This window comes from Macrotis lagotis, chromosome 3 (genome assembly GCF_037893015.1).
Source record: "Macrotis lagotis isolate mMagLag1 chromosome 3, bilby.v1.9.chrom.fasta, whole genome shotgun sequence".
Classification (NCBI taxonomy): Eukaryota; Metazoa; Chordata; class Mammalia; order Peramelemorphia; family Peramelidae; genus Macrotis; species Macrotis lagotis.
The window spans coordinates 138,375,880-138,390,935 of NC_133660.1; positions in this window are offsets into that span (position 1 = coordinate 138,375,880).

A 15,056-nucleotide genomic window follows, 5' to 3' on the forward strand; every position below is an offset into this window, starting at 1 on the left:
TGGATTTCCTGAAATCATTGAAGGAAAGAAAAGCCTGCACTTAATATTAAAGGATCTAGTGATGGAAAATTGCCTTGATATCATGGAACCAGGGGGCAAAGTAGATATTGAAAGAATACATTGATCCCCTCCAGAAAGAGATCCTAAAATGAAAACCCCAAGGAATGTTGTGGTCAAATTCCAGAACTATGAGATAAAAGGGAAACTCCTGTAAGCAGTCAGAAAGAAACAATTTGAATACCAAGGAGCCAAAGTAAGGATTATGCAAGACCTGGCTGCATCAAACTTAAGGGATCAAAGAGCCTGGAATGAGATATTCCAAATAGCAAGGGAGCTTGGAATGCAGCCAATACCCAGCAAAGCTGAGCCTTCTTTTTACGGGGAAAAAAAATGGACATTTAATGAAATGGAAGAATTCCACAAATTCCTGATGAAAAGTCCAGAGCTAAATAGAAAATTTGGACATCAAACAGGAGGCTCAACAGACACATGAAAAGGTCAAAAAAGGGGTAAAGAAAAAAAAAAACTTCTATCCAATAAGTTGAAACTGTGTATATCCCAACATGGGGGAAAAGATTTTCATAACTCTTGAGAACTGTAACTCTAACAAAGAGAATATACCTAGCCAGAAGTGATAGGCACTCTTGACTTATTCATGAGACTGCTATCCAATGGGATGACACTGGCTATAATGCTACTTAGGAAAGAGACTCTAATAACTCTCAAGAATTGTAACTAGATAGAATATACTTAGATAGAAGTGATGGATACTCAGAATTTTCTATGAAACAGATAGAATGATTAAAAAATACTTCCTCCTTAAAAAGGGGGACAGGAAAGAGACAGGAAGAGGGAGTGGATTGAATGCGATAAATTTCATGGCATTACAAAATACCTATGGTAATAGAGGGGGAAAAAGGGAGCAGATGAGACACACCTGAATCTTCTCATCATACTTGGATAAAAGTTAACTTACACATATACTCAGTTAACTTAAAAAACATCTAACCTCAAAGTATTAAAAGGGGAAAAGGGGAGGGGGGATGGAGAAAGTGATGGGGAGAACAAAAGGGGAACTAACAGAAGGAAGGGGAAGGGAAAAGGGCAAAAGAAAAAGGAGAAAGAAAGGGGAGGGGTGGATATAGGAGGGCTAACACACTGAAGGTGGTGGTATTCAGAAACAAAATACTGGGGAATATGGATAAAGGGGGGAAAGGGAGAAATACAAACAGAGGGAAAATAGCATGGAGGGCAATGAAGAGTTAGTAATTATAACATTGAATGTAAATGGGATGAACTCTCCCTTAAAACATAAGCAGATACGATTGTGGATTAAAAACTAGACTCCTACAACATGCTGCTTACAAGAAACTGAGAGCAGAGAGATACATATAGAGTAAAGTTAAAAGGTTGGAGCAAAATGTATTTTGCTTCAGCTGAAGTCAAAAAAGCATCAGGTAGCAATCCTTATCTCAGACAAAGCAACCGCAAAAATAGAGTTAAAAGAGATAAGCAAGGAAACTATATCCTCCTAAAAGCAACCATAGACAATAAAGTGATTTCAATACTGAACAGATATGCACCCAATGACATAGTATCCAAATTCTTAGAGGAGAACCTGAAAGAACTACAGGAAGACATAGACAGCAAAACTCTACTAGTAGGAGACCTCAACCTCTCACTATCAGATCTAGATAAATTGAATCACAAAATAGACAAGAAAGACATTAAGCAGCTAAATAGATTTTTAGAAAAACTAGACATGATAGACTTATGGAGAAAATTGAGTGGGGAGAGAAAGGCACTAATACAAATATTGACCATGTCTTAGGGTATAAAAACCTAATGATCAACTGCAGAAAGTCAGAAATAATGAATACATCTATCTCAGATCACAATGGAATAAAAGTCATATGCAATATTGGGCCAAGGAGGTATAGACTGAAGTGGAAACTGAATAACCTCATTTCAAAGAATGAGTGGGACAAAGAACAAATTATAGAAAGAATTAATTACTTTATCCTAGATAATGACAATAATGAAACAACATATCAAAACATATTGAAGTCAATCAAAGAGCATGTCAGGGGATATATTATATCTTTAAATGCTTGCAGGAATAAATTAAACAAAGAGGAAATCAATGAACTAAATATGCAACCAAAAAATTAGAGAACAAATTAAAAGTCCTCAATAAAAGAGCAAATTAAAAATTATAAAGATTAAAGGAGAAATTAATAAAATCAAAAGCAAAAAAGCTATAGAATTGACAAATAAAACCAAAAGTTGGTATTATGGAAAAACCAATAAAATCGACAAAACTCTGGTCAATTTTATTAAAAACACAAAGAAGAAAACCAAATTGCTAGTGTCATAATTGAAAAAGGTGAACTCACCACCAATGATGAGGAAATTAAACCAATAATTCAGAATTATTTTGCCAAACTCTATGCCAATAAATTTGACAATCTAAGTGAAATTGATGAATATGTACCAAAATATAAGTTGCCCAGGTTAAATGAAGAGGAGTTTAAATACCTAAACAACCCTATCTCAGAAAAATAAATTTAACAAGCCATCATTGAACTCCCTTTATAAAATAACTCCAGGGTCTGATGGATTTTCAAGTGAATTCTCCCAAACATTTAAGGAGCAATTGGTTCTAAATCTATATAAAATCTTTGGAAAAATAGGGGAAGTCGGAACTCTGCCTAACTCTTTCTATGAAACCAATATGGTGCTGATACCTGAACCAGGAAATATTAAAAAAGAGAAAGAAAATTATAGATTTATCTCCCTGGTGAATATAGATGAAAAAATCTTAAATAAAATCTTAGCAAAAGGATTACAACTAATTATCACTAGGATAAAACATTTTGACCAAGTAGGATTCATCCCATTAATGCAGTGTTGGTTTAATTTTAGGAAAACCGTTAGTATAATCAATTATATCGACAACAAACTTATCAGAAATATGGTCATATCAATAGATGCTGAAAAATATTTTGACAAAATACAGCACCCATTCCTACTACACTAGAGTGTAGATATAAGTGGACAGTTCATTAGAATAAGCCCTATCTATGTGAAACCATAAACAAACATATTCAATGGGGAGAGGCTTGAGGAATTCCTGATAAGATCAGGGGTGAAACAAGGATTGCCATTATCACCCCTAGTATTCAATATTGTATTAGAAATGTTGGCTTCAGTAATTAGAGAAGACAAAGAAATTGAAGTCATTAGAATTGGGAAGGAAGAAATAAAGCTTTCACTCTTTGTAGATGACATGATGGTATAGCTAGAAAATCCAAAGAACTCATCCAAAAAATTACTGGAAACATTTAGCAATTTTAGAAATTCTCAAGATATAAAATAAATCCTCATAAATCCTCAACTTTTCTTTATATGACTAGTAAGATAAAGCAGGAAGAGCTAGAAAGAGAAATCCAATTCAAAGTAACCTCAGATAATATAAAATACTTTCGAGTCTATTTGCCAAGAAACTTTTTGAAAACAATTATAAAACACTTCTCCCTCAAATTAAATCAGATTTAAATAATTGAGCAAGCATCATGGATAGGTAGAGCTAATATAATAAAAAATGACAATTCTACCAAAACTCAACTACCTATTTAGTATCACACCAATCAAAATTCCAAAAAATTACTTTAATGAATTAGAAAAAGTTGTAAGTAAATTCATATGGAGAAATAAAAAGTCAAGAATTTCCAGGGATTTAATGAAAAAAAAAGTGCAAAAGAAGGGGGCTTAGCCCTACCTGATCTAAAATTATATTATAAAGCATCAGTCATCAGAAATGTCTGGTATTGACTAAGAAATAGAGTGTTGGACCAGTGGAATAGACTAGGTGCAATAGCAGTAAACAATTATAGAAATCTGCTGTTTGATAAACCCAAAGAGTCCAACTACTGGGATAAAAAGTCTATCTTTGATTAAAAATTACTGGGAAAATTGGAAGTTAGGATGGAAGAAACTTAGATTAGCCCAATACATCACACCCTTTACCAAGATAAGATCCAAATGGTTACAAGATTTAGACTAGTTTACCTGTCAGATCTATGGAAAGGGAAGCAGTTTATGACTAAGAAAGAGATGAATAACATCATTAAATACAAACTAGATGATTTTGATTACATTAAATTAAAACGGTTTTGCACAGACAAAGCCACTGTAACCAGATCCAAAAAAATGTAGCAAACTGGGAAATAATCTTTACAACAAATATTTGTGAAAAAGGACTCATTTCTAGAATATAAAGATAACTGTCAATTTTTTCTAATAAAAAGCCATTCCCCATGTAACGAATGGTCAGAGGTTATGAAAAGACAATTTACAGATGAGAAGATCAAAGAAATCCATAGTCTTATGAAAAATTGCTCTAAAGCTTTACTTACTACAGAAATGAAAATTAAACCTTCTCTGAGGTACCACCTCACACCTCTCAAGACTGACCAATATGACCAGAAAGGATAATGATGATTATTGGAAGGATTGTGGGAAATCTGGGACACTATTACATTGTTGGTGCAGTTATGAACTCATCAGAACTTTCTGGAGAGAAAGGGCAACATGAATGTGCATACCCTTTTATCCCGCAATACCACTACTGGGTCTATACCCTGAAGATATGATGAAAAAGAGTTTAAACATCACTTGTACAAAAATATCCATAGCTGCCCTGTTTGTGCTGGCAAAGAATTTTAAATCAAGTAAATTTCCTTCTACTGGTAAATTACTTAGCAAAATGTGTCATATGTATGCCGTGGAACACTATTATTCTATTAGAAATCAAGAGGTATGGGAATTGAGGGAAGCCTGGAGGGATTAGCATGAACTGATGCTGAATGAGATGAGCAGGACCAGAAGAACACTGTACACCCTAACAGCAACATGAGGGTAATGATCAACCTTCATGGACTTGCTCATTTTATCAATTAAACAATCAGTGACAATTTGGGGCTCTCTGTGATGGAGAATACCATTTGTGTCTAGAGGAACAACTGTGGAATTTCAACAAAGACCAAGGACTATTACCCTAAATTTAGGAAAAATAACTGATAGCTTACTGTCTGATCTTGGTATCTCTTATACTTTATGTTTCTTCCTTAAGGATTTAATTTCTTTCACATCACACTCAATTTGGAACAATGTATATCATGGAAGCAACCTAAAGACTGACAAATTGCCTTCTGTGTGGGGTGGGGGGAGGTAACTAAGATTAGGGGAAAAATTGTAAACCTAAGAATGAATCAAATCTTTAAAAAAATAAAAAGAGAAAAAATATGTATGGTTGAATGGATGGAAACACATTATTTCCATCTTCGAGTTTTTGAAGAGTCTGCCATGTCTATTTCTCATAGTGACTTCTCCTTAAGTGACCCTAAAAAGAATCCAGGTGTCTTGACCAAACAGAGGGTTTGTTTTCTGGTGTTTGCCACCAGAGATGGCTTATTCTGTAAGGTGATTACTCTGTGTAAAATAGATTAGACAAGTTTTAATCAGTCCCAAAGGGAAGAACTAGGGATAAAGGGACAAGCTGCAAACAAGTTTAATTAGATATATTGTAAGAAAAAAATTGCTTTAACATTTAGATATTTCCAAAAGCATACAGGCCAGTTTCTATAGGCAGATCCATCCAGTTCTTTCCCTTGTCAGATACGTTGCCATGGGAATCATTATCATAGTATAGGCTGGATTAAATGACTTTTGGGGTCACTTCCTTCCAACTCTGAGATTATGATTCTGAGGGCTACTTAAAGTTTATAGTCAGGAAAACATTTCTATCACATTTAAATCTGAACATGAATTTGATCTGATGAAATATGAACATATTCTCTAACCAGTTTGTGTTTTCTTGTCAATCCATATTTCTGAGCCCTGATAAAGCCAACTATTATTGCAGTGTTGTACTCAGAAGAGGCAATTTAGAAGGCAGGAAGTAAAAACAGCAGCTCTGATTTCAATTGTGTAGGAAATTCCTTGGATGCAGGTCAGCATCTTCTTTGAAACTAAGTTTTAAAGGGGTGTTTAGAGTATTTAGAAGTAAGTGAACTACTTAAGATTGTACAATATTTATGTGTTAGAGCAAGGGCTTGAACTCAGGTCCTTTTGACTCTTAAGCAAGTTCTCTATTCACTATACCATGTTACCATTCACTTGATGGTAAAGACTATATCTTATAATCAACCCATAATCCTGTAATCACTGGCATGGTGGGAATCTCAAACATTGTCACCAGTGTTAATGATACCCATGTTATTTCATTATCGTTCCTTTTACACAGAATATTCCTTTCCTACTTTTAAATGAAAAATTATGTGAAAAAAGTATTATGATATGTTCTTAGTAATAGTAATTCTCTGGCACATTGTATCTTTTTTCTGAGGCAATTTATTTGGAATGATTAGCCTCTGATAAGTTATGCAAATATATTAAACAGAATATTTTCACAAGAAATACAAGTTTTGAGGGAAAAGGTTATTTTTCTAAAATTTATATAAGTGAAGGAAATGAAATGGTTTCTCACCTGATAAAATCATTTGAGAAAATGAATGTTAAGATTATCATGGGGGCAGCTGAGTGGCACCAGCCCTGGAGTCAAGAGGACCTGAATTCAAATCCCATGTCAGACACTTGATACTACCTGTCTGACCTTGGGCAAGTCATTTATCCCCATTACCTGATCAAAAAATAAAATGTTATAGCTATTTTTTCTTTTCTTTTTTAAAGACTCATGGGGCGGGGATGTGGTGGGTTGGCTAAGAAGGCAGAGTAGAGAACAGCTGAGTTCATCTAAATTCCCAAACACCTCTAAAATAATGCCTAAAATAAAATTCTGTGGCATTGAAAATAACAAAAATTCAAGTAAAAAAAAAGATTATTTAGGAGTTGGTGCCTTTAGCGCATTGGGTGCTAGCAGCCTCAGCAGCTTCTGAAGCTCTCAGTTCAGAGAACATGTGTGCGGGGTTTTAGGCAACTGGTCAGAAGATGATTGCAGGGACTCTGCAAGCACTATGTACAGAGCTCTTTTGCATTGCCCACAAGTAGTTCTGAATCACAGGCCTAAGGTCTAAAGGAATGATAACACTAGAAGGAGAGTGGAACAGGTATGCAAGGTGTGAATCTGGGATAGAGATCATTTGAGAACACTCACTGGAAAGTAGAAGTTTAATAATGTTTGTCCTTCATTTTTGAAAAAGATCACAACATCAGGGAGGTGATACCATGACAAGCTCATGAATTGGATTTGAGTGAGGGTGGCTAGTCTCACTTTCTCCTCCAGAACCATCTGGATCCAGGGGCCAGGTAGGAATCTGAATGATTGTAGATGGCCCTGGATGTGAGGCAATCAGGATTATGTGACCTAGTTCAAATGCCAAAGAAGCAGCATACATAATAAATTCCAGGTTCAGGAGAGCAAGGAATGGAAGAGCAGAAAGTTATTACAACCCCAAATTTATTACCAAAAAAATGTTTTCTGAGTAAAGACTAGGAAAGCAGTGATCTTACCTCTCCTTATATCCTACCTTCCTGGAAACATTGCAAAGCTTCAGACCCAAGAGTTAGCTCTGAAAATAACTGCAAGTAACAACCTGAAGTTTGGGGCAGTGTCTCCTCCACCCTAGGAGTGAAGCCCAACTTTAGCAAAGTGGAAAATTGAATGAGTCGGCAAGAAAATGACCAAATGACCACAAAAATGACCTAACCATAATGAGTTCCTAGGAAAACAGGGAAGATTAAGACACAAATCCAGAAGAAATGAAATTATAAATGAAGGATTCTTTTTTTAAATTTATTTTTATTTTTGAAGCATTCTTTTAAAAAAAGCAAAAAAAATCTTTATTATTCTTGGTTTATTGGGGAATCTTCTTTTGCAAAATAATAAATATAATAATGGAAATGGAAAGAAAGGTATGCTACAAAATTAAAACACCAATCTATTTCAACAAGTTATAGACCAAAACTGGGAAACTGATAAAGGAAAACATGAAAACAGTGATTTACTATGTAAATCATATTAACTGACTATTTGGATTAAAGATAAAGCTCTGTTTTGCTACTCAGGAACTTCTTTATAGTTTAAAGTCACATCAAAATAGCAAAATAATTATAAACTGCATATATGTACTTTTGCATATATTTTCATGATTGCATATATATGCAAATATTATATATGTCTGTGGGGAGAAAGAGAAAACAAGAGAATGTGATACACTAGAACATCATTTATAGTGAAATGATTGAGAAAGAGAACATGGGAGAAAAAAAGGGAGGGAAGGAGACAAGGAGAGACTGAAAGAAGGAAAGGGAGATTGGATGAGAATGTGATTTTTTAGGTTTGAGTAAGAAATTACTATTTCACTTGACTGGGGGTTATTATTTTTCCCTCAGGAAATATACATACATATATATATATATATATATATATATATATATATATGTATATGGGCAAATAAACATGTATAGGCTAAAGGAAAAATTACTAATATAAACTGTCCCAAATGGTATTTCATGGAATCTTAGCATTGGGGAAAGAGTTTTGTAATCATCTAATGAACCCATATTTATACAAGAACAAACATCCTCTACAATATGCCAAAACAAATGCTCAACTAGTATTTAACTTGACTGATTTACTGTTGCATAGAAAAAAAGAAAAAATATGTGAATATGAATGTGCTATATGAAATTATACCTGGAAGGAATATCACTTCACATTGATTCACAGAATATAGTAGACTGCTAGAGGTTCTCTACTTTTAAACAAAGGCAAAAAGAAGAAAACTTTGAACTGAAAGAGGCATTGGTGAGGAAAAATAGGGAAAGAATAATATCCAGTGTATCAACAAAATACATCTTGCCTCAGGCAAAGCTAAAGGCAAACATATTCCAGGAAGACTTAAGAATCCTAAATACCTTTTAAAATGAAAATTTGATCAGAATAAGTGTCTTCCAGATGAGTTAAAAATATTCATTTGGTTATATTTTGGTAATTATTCCTTGGAGTTGTATGAAATCTTAAGAACTAGGAGGACCCAAATGTTGTTGTAAATATTTGACAGTCTCAGGCATTGGTGAAGTTCATACTTTTCCTTGCAAGTGTCAGTATTTTAAATAAAAAAAGAGAGGGAGAAATTGTTTCTTGTATAAATCAACACATTAAATTTTTGTTTTGATGGAAGAAACAGACACAGTGAGTGGCCCAGATGACATATGCCCCCACTGAAGACCTTGAGGAGTCTTCAACCCTGTTTCTTCAGGGCACTGATTGACAACCCATGTGAAGCTGTTGGTTTTCAAATTTTATGCATGCAGCCCAAGGAAAATCCATCAAAGTGAATGAATAAATTGCAAAATAGGTTTATTTGGAAATCACAGATATTTCCAAGAAGGAATTATAGGTAACAGCCTAGAATGAGGATGATGATAAAATAACCATGTAACATTTCTTGAGTGTTCTAAAACTATAGATAAGGAATTGAGAAAGTATACCTTGGTGATGTTTCCAGCAGAAATTAAATGCCATTTTTCTGTGCTTCTAGTCCTATCAGACAGGAGATTAATTACTGACAAAATATTAAATATATATATATATATATATATATATATATATATATATATAATGAATTTAACAGTGATTTAAAAAATGTTGCTACCTTTTGTTTTCCCCTAAAATCTGACCATTCCCCTTATATTAGACACCATTTTGTGAAAAACAGAAAGGAAACATTAAAGTAAAACCTACAGTGACAGAGACTGTCTTACAGAAATATGTCACAATCCATATCTATAGTCCATCATTTAGTTCTTTTTTTTCATTTTTGCAAGGCAATGGGGTTAAGTGGCTTGCCCAAGGCCACACAGCTAGGTGATTATTAAGTGTCTGAGGCTGGATTTGAACTCAGGTACTCCTGACTCCAAGGTCAGTACTCTATCCATTGAGCCACCTGGCTGGCCTCCATCATTTAGTTCTTGAGAGGTATTTCATCATCAATTCTTTAGGACAAAAATTCAAGATAACTAACTAAGTTTTGATTTCTTTTTAAGTGTCATTGGTTGCTTTTGCACATTTTATTCTTCAGGTTCTATTGACTTTGTTCTCCATTACATAACTTTTCATGTTGCTCTAAATTTGTCTTATTTTTCAGAAACATTCAATTAAATTTATTTATTTATTGATAAATTTATAAATATATTTCAAGTACAGAAACAAAAGTTTCATATATAGAAAAATGAGCAGGAAAGAACATTTTTTATTTTTTTGCAACTGTAAAATGTTCTTTCCTGCTCATTTTTCTATATATGAAACTTTTGTTTCTGTACTTGACCTTAATCACAAAGACAAAGGATATGAATAGCTTAGATTATTTATTTCACAAAAAATGCCAAATCATTTTTTTCAGAATAGTTGAAATAATTCACAGTGATACCAATACCATATTAGCATGTCTATCTTCCTAAAGTGCCTTCAGCATTGACTACATATTTCCTTATCTTTACCATTTGAAAAATGTGAAATGTAGCCTCATACTTTTTTATTTTATTTTTCATTTCTCCTATTTTTAGTGTTTAGAGCATCTTTGATATAGGCTCTGATAGTTTGTAACTTTTATCTGTAATTTTTTTTTTGACTTGAAAGTAGTTCAATCTCTAAACAAGTAATGGTTCATGAATACTATGGAATATTATTGTTCTATAAGAAACCATAAATGGTCAGACTATAGAGAAGTATGGAATGACTTACGGGATCTGATGTTCAGTGAAGGGAATAGAACCAAGAGAATAGTGTACATAAACAACATTATAAGATGAACAACCCTGAAACAGCAAATCTTAAAAGTCCAGAGAGGTAGGACAACTGCATTTGACTGGTTATTGACCATATTATCCCCAGCCAGAGGAAGAAAAACAAAACAAAACACTTGGGGGAAAAAAGCAAACAAACAACCTTTCTGAGTCTGATGAAAACTTTATAAAAATTATCTCTTATTTACCTCTGTCAATCCTAATTCCTCATGGCAAAAATGTCTAATCTGTAAATATGTTTAACAAAATATATATGTAAAATGCTACCTGACTGTTTTCTGCTGAGGGGAGAGGGGGTGGGAGGGAGAGTGGAGGGAAATTTTATAACTTGGAAATATGCATGTACAAAATAAATAAAGATATTTTAAAAAGAAAAAAGAAAATAGTTCAATCTAACATGAATTTATGGATGTATTAGTATTATGAAAATTATAATTATTTTAAGTTTATACATTATGCCTGTAAAAATAGGAAAGCACTGCTCAAGGTAGAAGCTAAGATGCATTAGAGTTCAATATTGTCATCATAATTAGCATGAATACATTTGCTAATCATGTGGTCCATTTTATCTATTTCTGTTATCAAATTAAATACTATGATCTCAATCCACTGAGGTTTGATGTGGATTTAGGCAATTATAAACAATGAAGATATGTGAAATTACAAACAATGAATGCCTAATAGTTCAAATCTATGTTATCATTTGAGGTATAGAACAGAAATACATAGCATATTCCCTATCTTCAAGAAGTTAATAATCAACACAGAGAAAAAGTGATTCACATATAGGAAAAGGAAATAAAATAATACCTTACCATAATTAAGGGCTAAGTTTTGTGATTTAGGCTACAAACCATCATAGGGCATAATGAGTATTATTAGTCTTGTCCTCCAAAAGAAATATTTCTTTTGATATAAGCAAAACTAAAAAAAGTTTGAAGCAATCAAAATTTATGCCTATGGTGGAAAATTTAAAGTGAAAGAAAATGTAATTAATCCACAAGATTCTCTTTAAACTGCACAGTGCTCCCTCCCCCATTGAGAGTGATGAATAAATACTGAGGCCATGTCTTTTGCCTACATGAAAAGGAATATACTGTAAATCAGTTAGTATTGATTACTTCGATTTATTTTTAGCTTGGTTATAAAAGTAAACTCCCTCCTTTTGGAAAAGCTAGCCCTAATAAGAAAGCCAGACTACATAGATATGCTCTTAAGTCTAAGCTATCTATACATTTAGTGACTTGATTGAAAATGCTTTATCATTTAGCAACAGATAATTTAGAATAAGATATATATCTTTGTAGGAATAATATAATAATGGGATTTTATTACTATTTTTAAATACTGAGTTCTTCTACTGAAAGTCTGAATTTGGTTTAAGAAAGCCTTGGAGAAATTTACTGTTCAAATGAGTTGTCTTGTCCAATTGAAGTAGGTACAAAACAACTTTCCTAAGATTATTGTAATTTTCCCTTTCCTTTTTGTTATAAAAATAAGCCTTGTAAATCATTAATAAGCCACTTGCTACTGAGAAATTAGTAGGCTTCAATTAATGGCAAATTGTTCATTGTTATTTTTAAATCATTATTTATTCTCAAACTTGCTATCTCAGATTTGCTTTTTATTTCAGTTAATTAATTTTAATTTTAAAATTTAATTTTAATTAATTTTAACAGCATAAATCAATCAGCCTGGTAGAGGTCTGTGAGGATGAATTGAAATAGGAGAATAAATCAGTTTTCATGAATTAGACCAGATAATCACTAAAAGATCCTTTTACTTTTGTGATTTTACTTCTCAAACCCTTATAGCAATTGGTTATTCCTTTCACTTAACCTAAGTTGTATTTTATCTTCACATGAAGAAATATAAAGTTGTTTTATGGTAAATATAATACTATTTATATCACTTGGTATTACATACCCCGAATGCCATTCTATGTATTAAAAACATTTTAAACACTCACATTACTAGTTTAAGCTCTAGGTACAAGCATTTTCACAAAAGAGGAAATAGTCAAATCTCTTTCATTTCTCACTTCACCAACATACATATTGATTAAAGAATAATTGGATAATAAATTTACTATCAATTGCCTTGTCATTCCTAGGATGAAAGTGTTCTTTTATGAAATGAAATAATGACTATAATTCTCTTACTACCAAAGGGAAGACCAAAAGGATTTTCATCAAACTGAAAAAAGAAACAGACCAAAACAAATTATGATAATCAAACCAATAAAAGGGCATCTATAAGTCAACTAGTCATTAAAGATATTTTCAATATTCTCATTTCTCCCACTTCATTCTCACTTTACATTAGTTTTTATGGACATTAGCATAGCAGTTTCACTCTGCTTATGGATACTTTTCAACACGAATAAATCTCTGAGTGGTGAACTGCATAAATTCTCATATCTGTTGACTGCTTCACATACCTTCTTATAATGCCCTGAACCAAAACTGTAGATTTTCTTTGTCTGAAATCAGATTTGCAAATGAAATTCCATAGTAGGAATTATCAGAACTTGAGGAAATGACCTCCACAAGCAATATAGACATTTGTGTGCATATACATGTCTATTATATGTACATACATGTCTATATGCATACATATATGTGTGTATTTGTATAGATGAACATATATATGGGGAGACAGAGAGAGAGAGACAGAGAGAGAGAGAGAGAGAGAGTTTCACTCCCCCCAACCTTAAGCTAAATAGAAAAGATACACTGACTCTCTTGGTTCCACAGTTTGCAGTGGGATTTAACAGTTTCCCATCACTCTCATATTGTAAAACAATATGTTGAGGATCAGAGTTCTTGATTCAGAGGAAATGGAATCTAGTTCTGGCTCTGCTAATTACAGTCTATAAGATCATATAGTTTCTTAGGTCCTTAGTTTTTCATCTGTAAAGTTCATCCAACTCTTAATTTGTTTGCTTTTTAAAATTTATTTATTTTTATCTATATGATCATGTATGATCTTTTTTTTACAAAACGTCCTTCCATGCTCCATACCCACTCCCTTCGCTTCAGTATCTGTCAGGTTAGCATTGTACAAAAAATGTTGATAAACATGTTTACAAATTAGTAATTTTCAGTAAGCGGAATTAAGATTAAGAGAAAGAGATACATAAAAAATAATTTTTGTAAAGTGTTCATCAGATTTGGAAGGGATCTTTTTTTTGCATGTGTTTTGTTTTGTTTTGGTTTTCTTCTCTGGATGGGATTAATATTATCCACAGTCAGTCTAATACAGTTTTCCTAGCTCTCTGAACTGCTAAGAGGAGCTGCTTCTATCATGGTTATTCATCTCACAATGTCATTGTTGATGTTATCTGAGTTCTACTCCCTTCTCTCACCATCAGATCCCATAAGTCATTCCATGCTTCTCTAAGAGTCCTGCCTTTTGTGGTTTCTTATAAAACAATACTATTCCACAGTATTCATGTACCATAACTTCTTCAGCATTCCCCAATTGATGGCCATCCCTTAAATTTCCAATTCTTTGCCACTACAAAAGAGCTACTATGAATATTTTGGAACATGTAGGACTTTTCCCATTTTTTATAATTTCTTCTGTATATAGACCTAGAATTGCAGCTCCTGGTTCAAAGGGTATGAATAATTTTGTTGCTCTTTGAGCATAGTTCCATATTACTCTCCAGAAAAGTTAGATCTGTTCACAGCTCCATCAGCAATGCATCAATGTCCCAATCCTCCCACAACCTCTCCAACATTAGTTGTTTTCCGTTTTCTAAACTTATTTTCTTTTGCTATTTAGCTACATATTAAGCTAGAAAAAGGGGAATTAATAAAAAAAATAATTAGTCTTCTTAACCCCCTTCCAGGAAGCCATTAGATTTTCTATTTTCCCACAAACACCTTCTGAAGCTTGCAAAGAGTTCTCATTTATTCCCATTTGGATTTCATTTCTGTGTTAGAAATCTCTCCATTCTTTCTTCTTCTGATTCACTCACACAAAAAGGAAATCTCCCATTCTCCCTCTTTCCCAACAGCTTAAAATTTCTAAGGGTCTCTTTGTTGAGCCACAACTTAGCCAGTTTACACATGTAAGGAAGTGACATTCAAAATAGTTTATTCCAAGTGTAGGACATCATGATTACCATGATCTATTTTTTTTCATGGTTACTTATTTATGAAGAAAGTTCCAGTTTTCTTAAAGAATTTTAAATTTTTCTGCATTTTAGCTAACCAGGA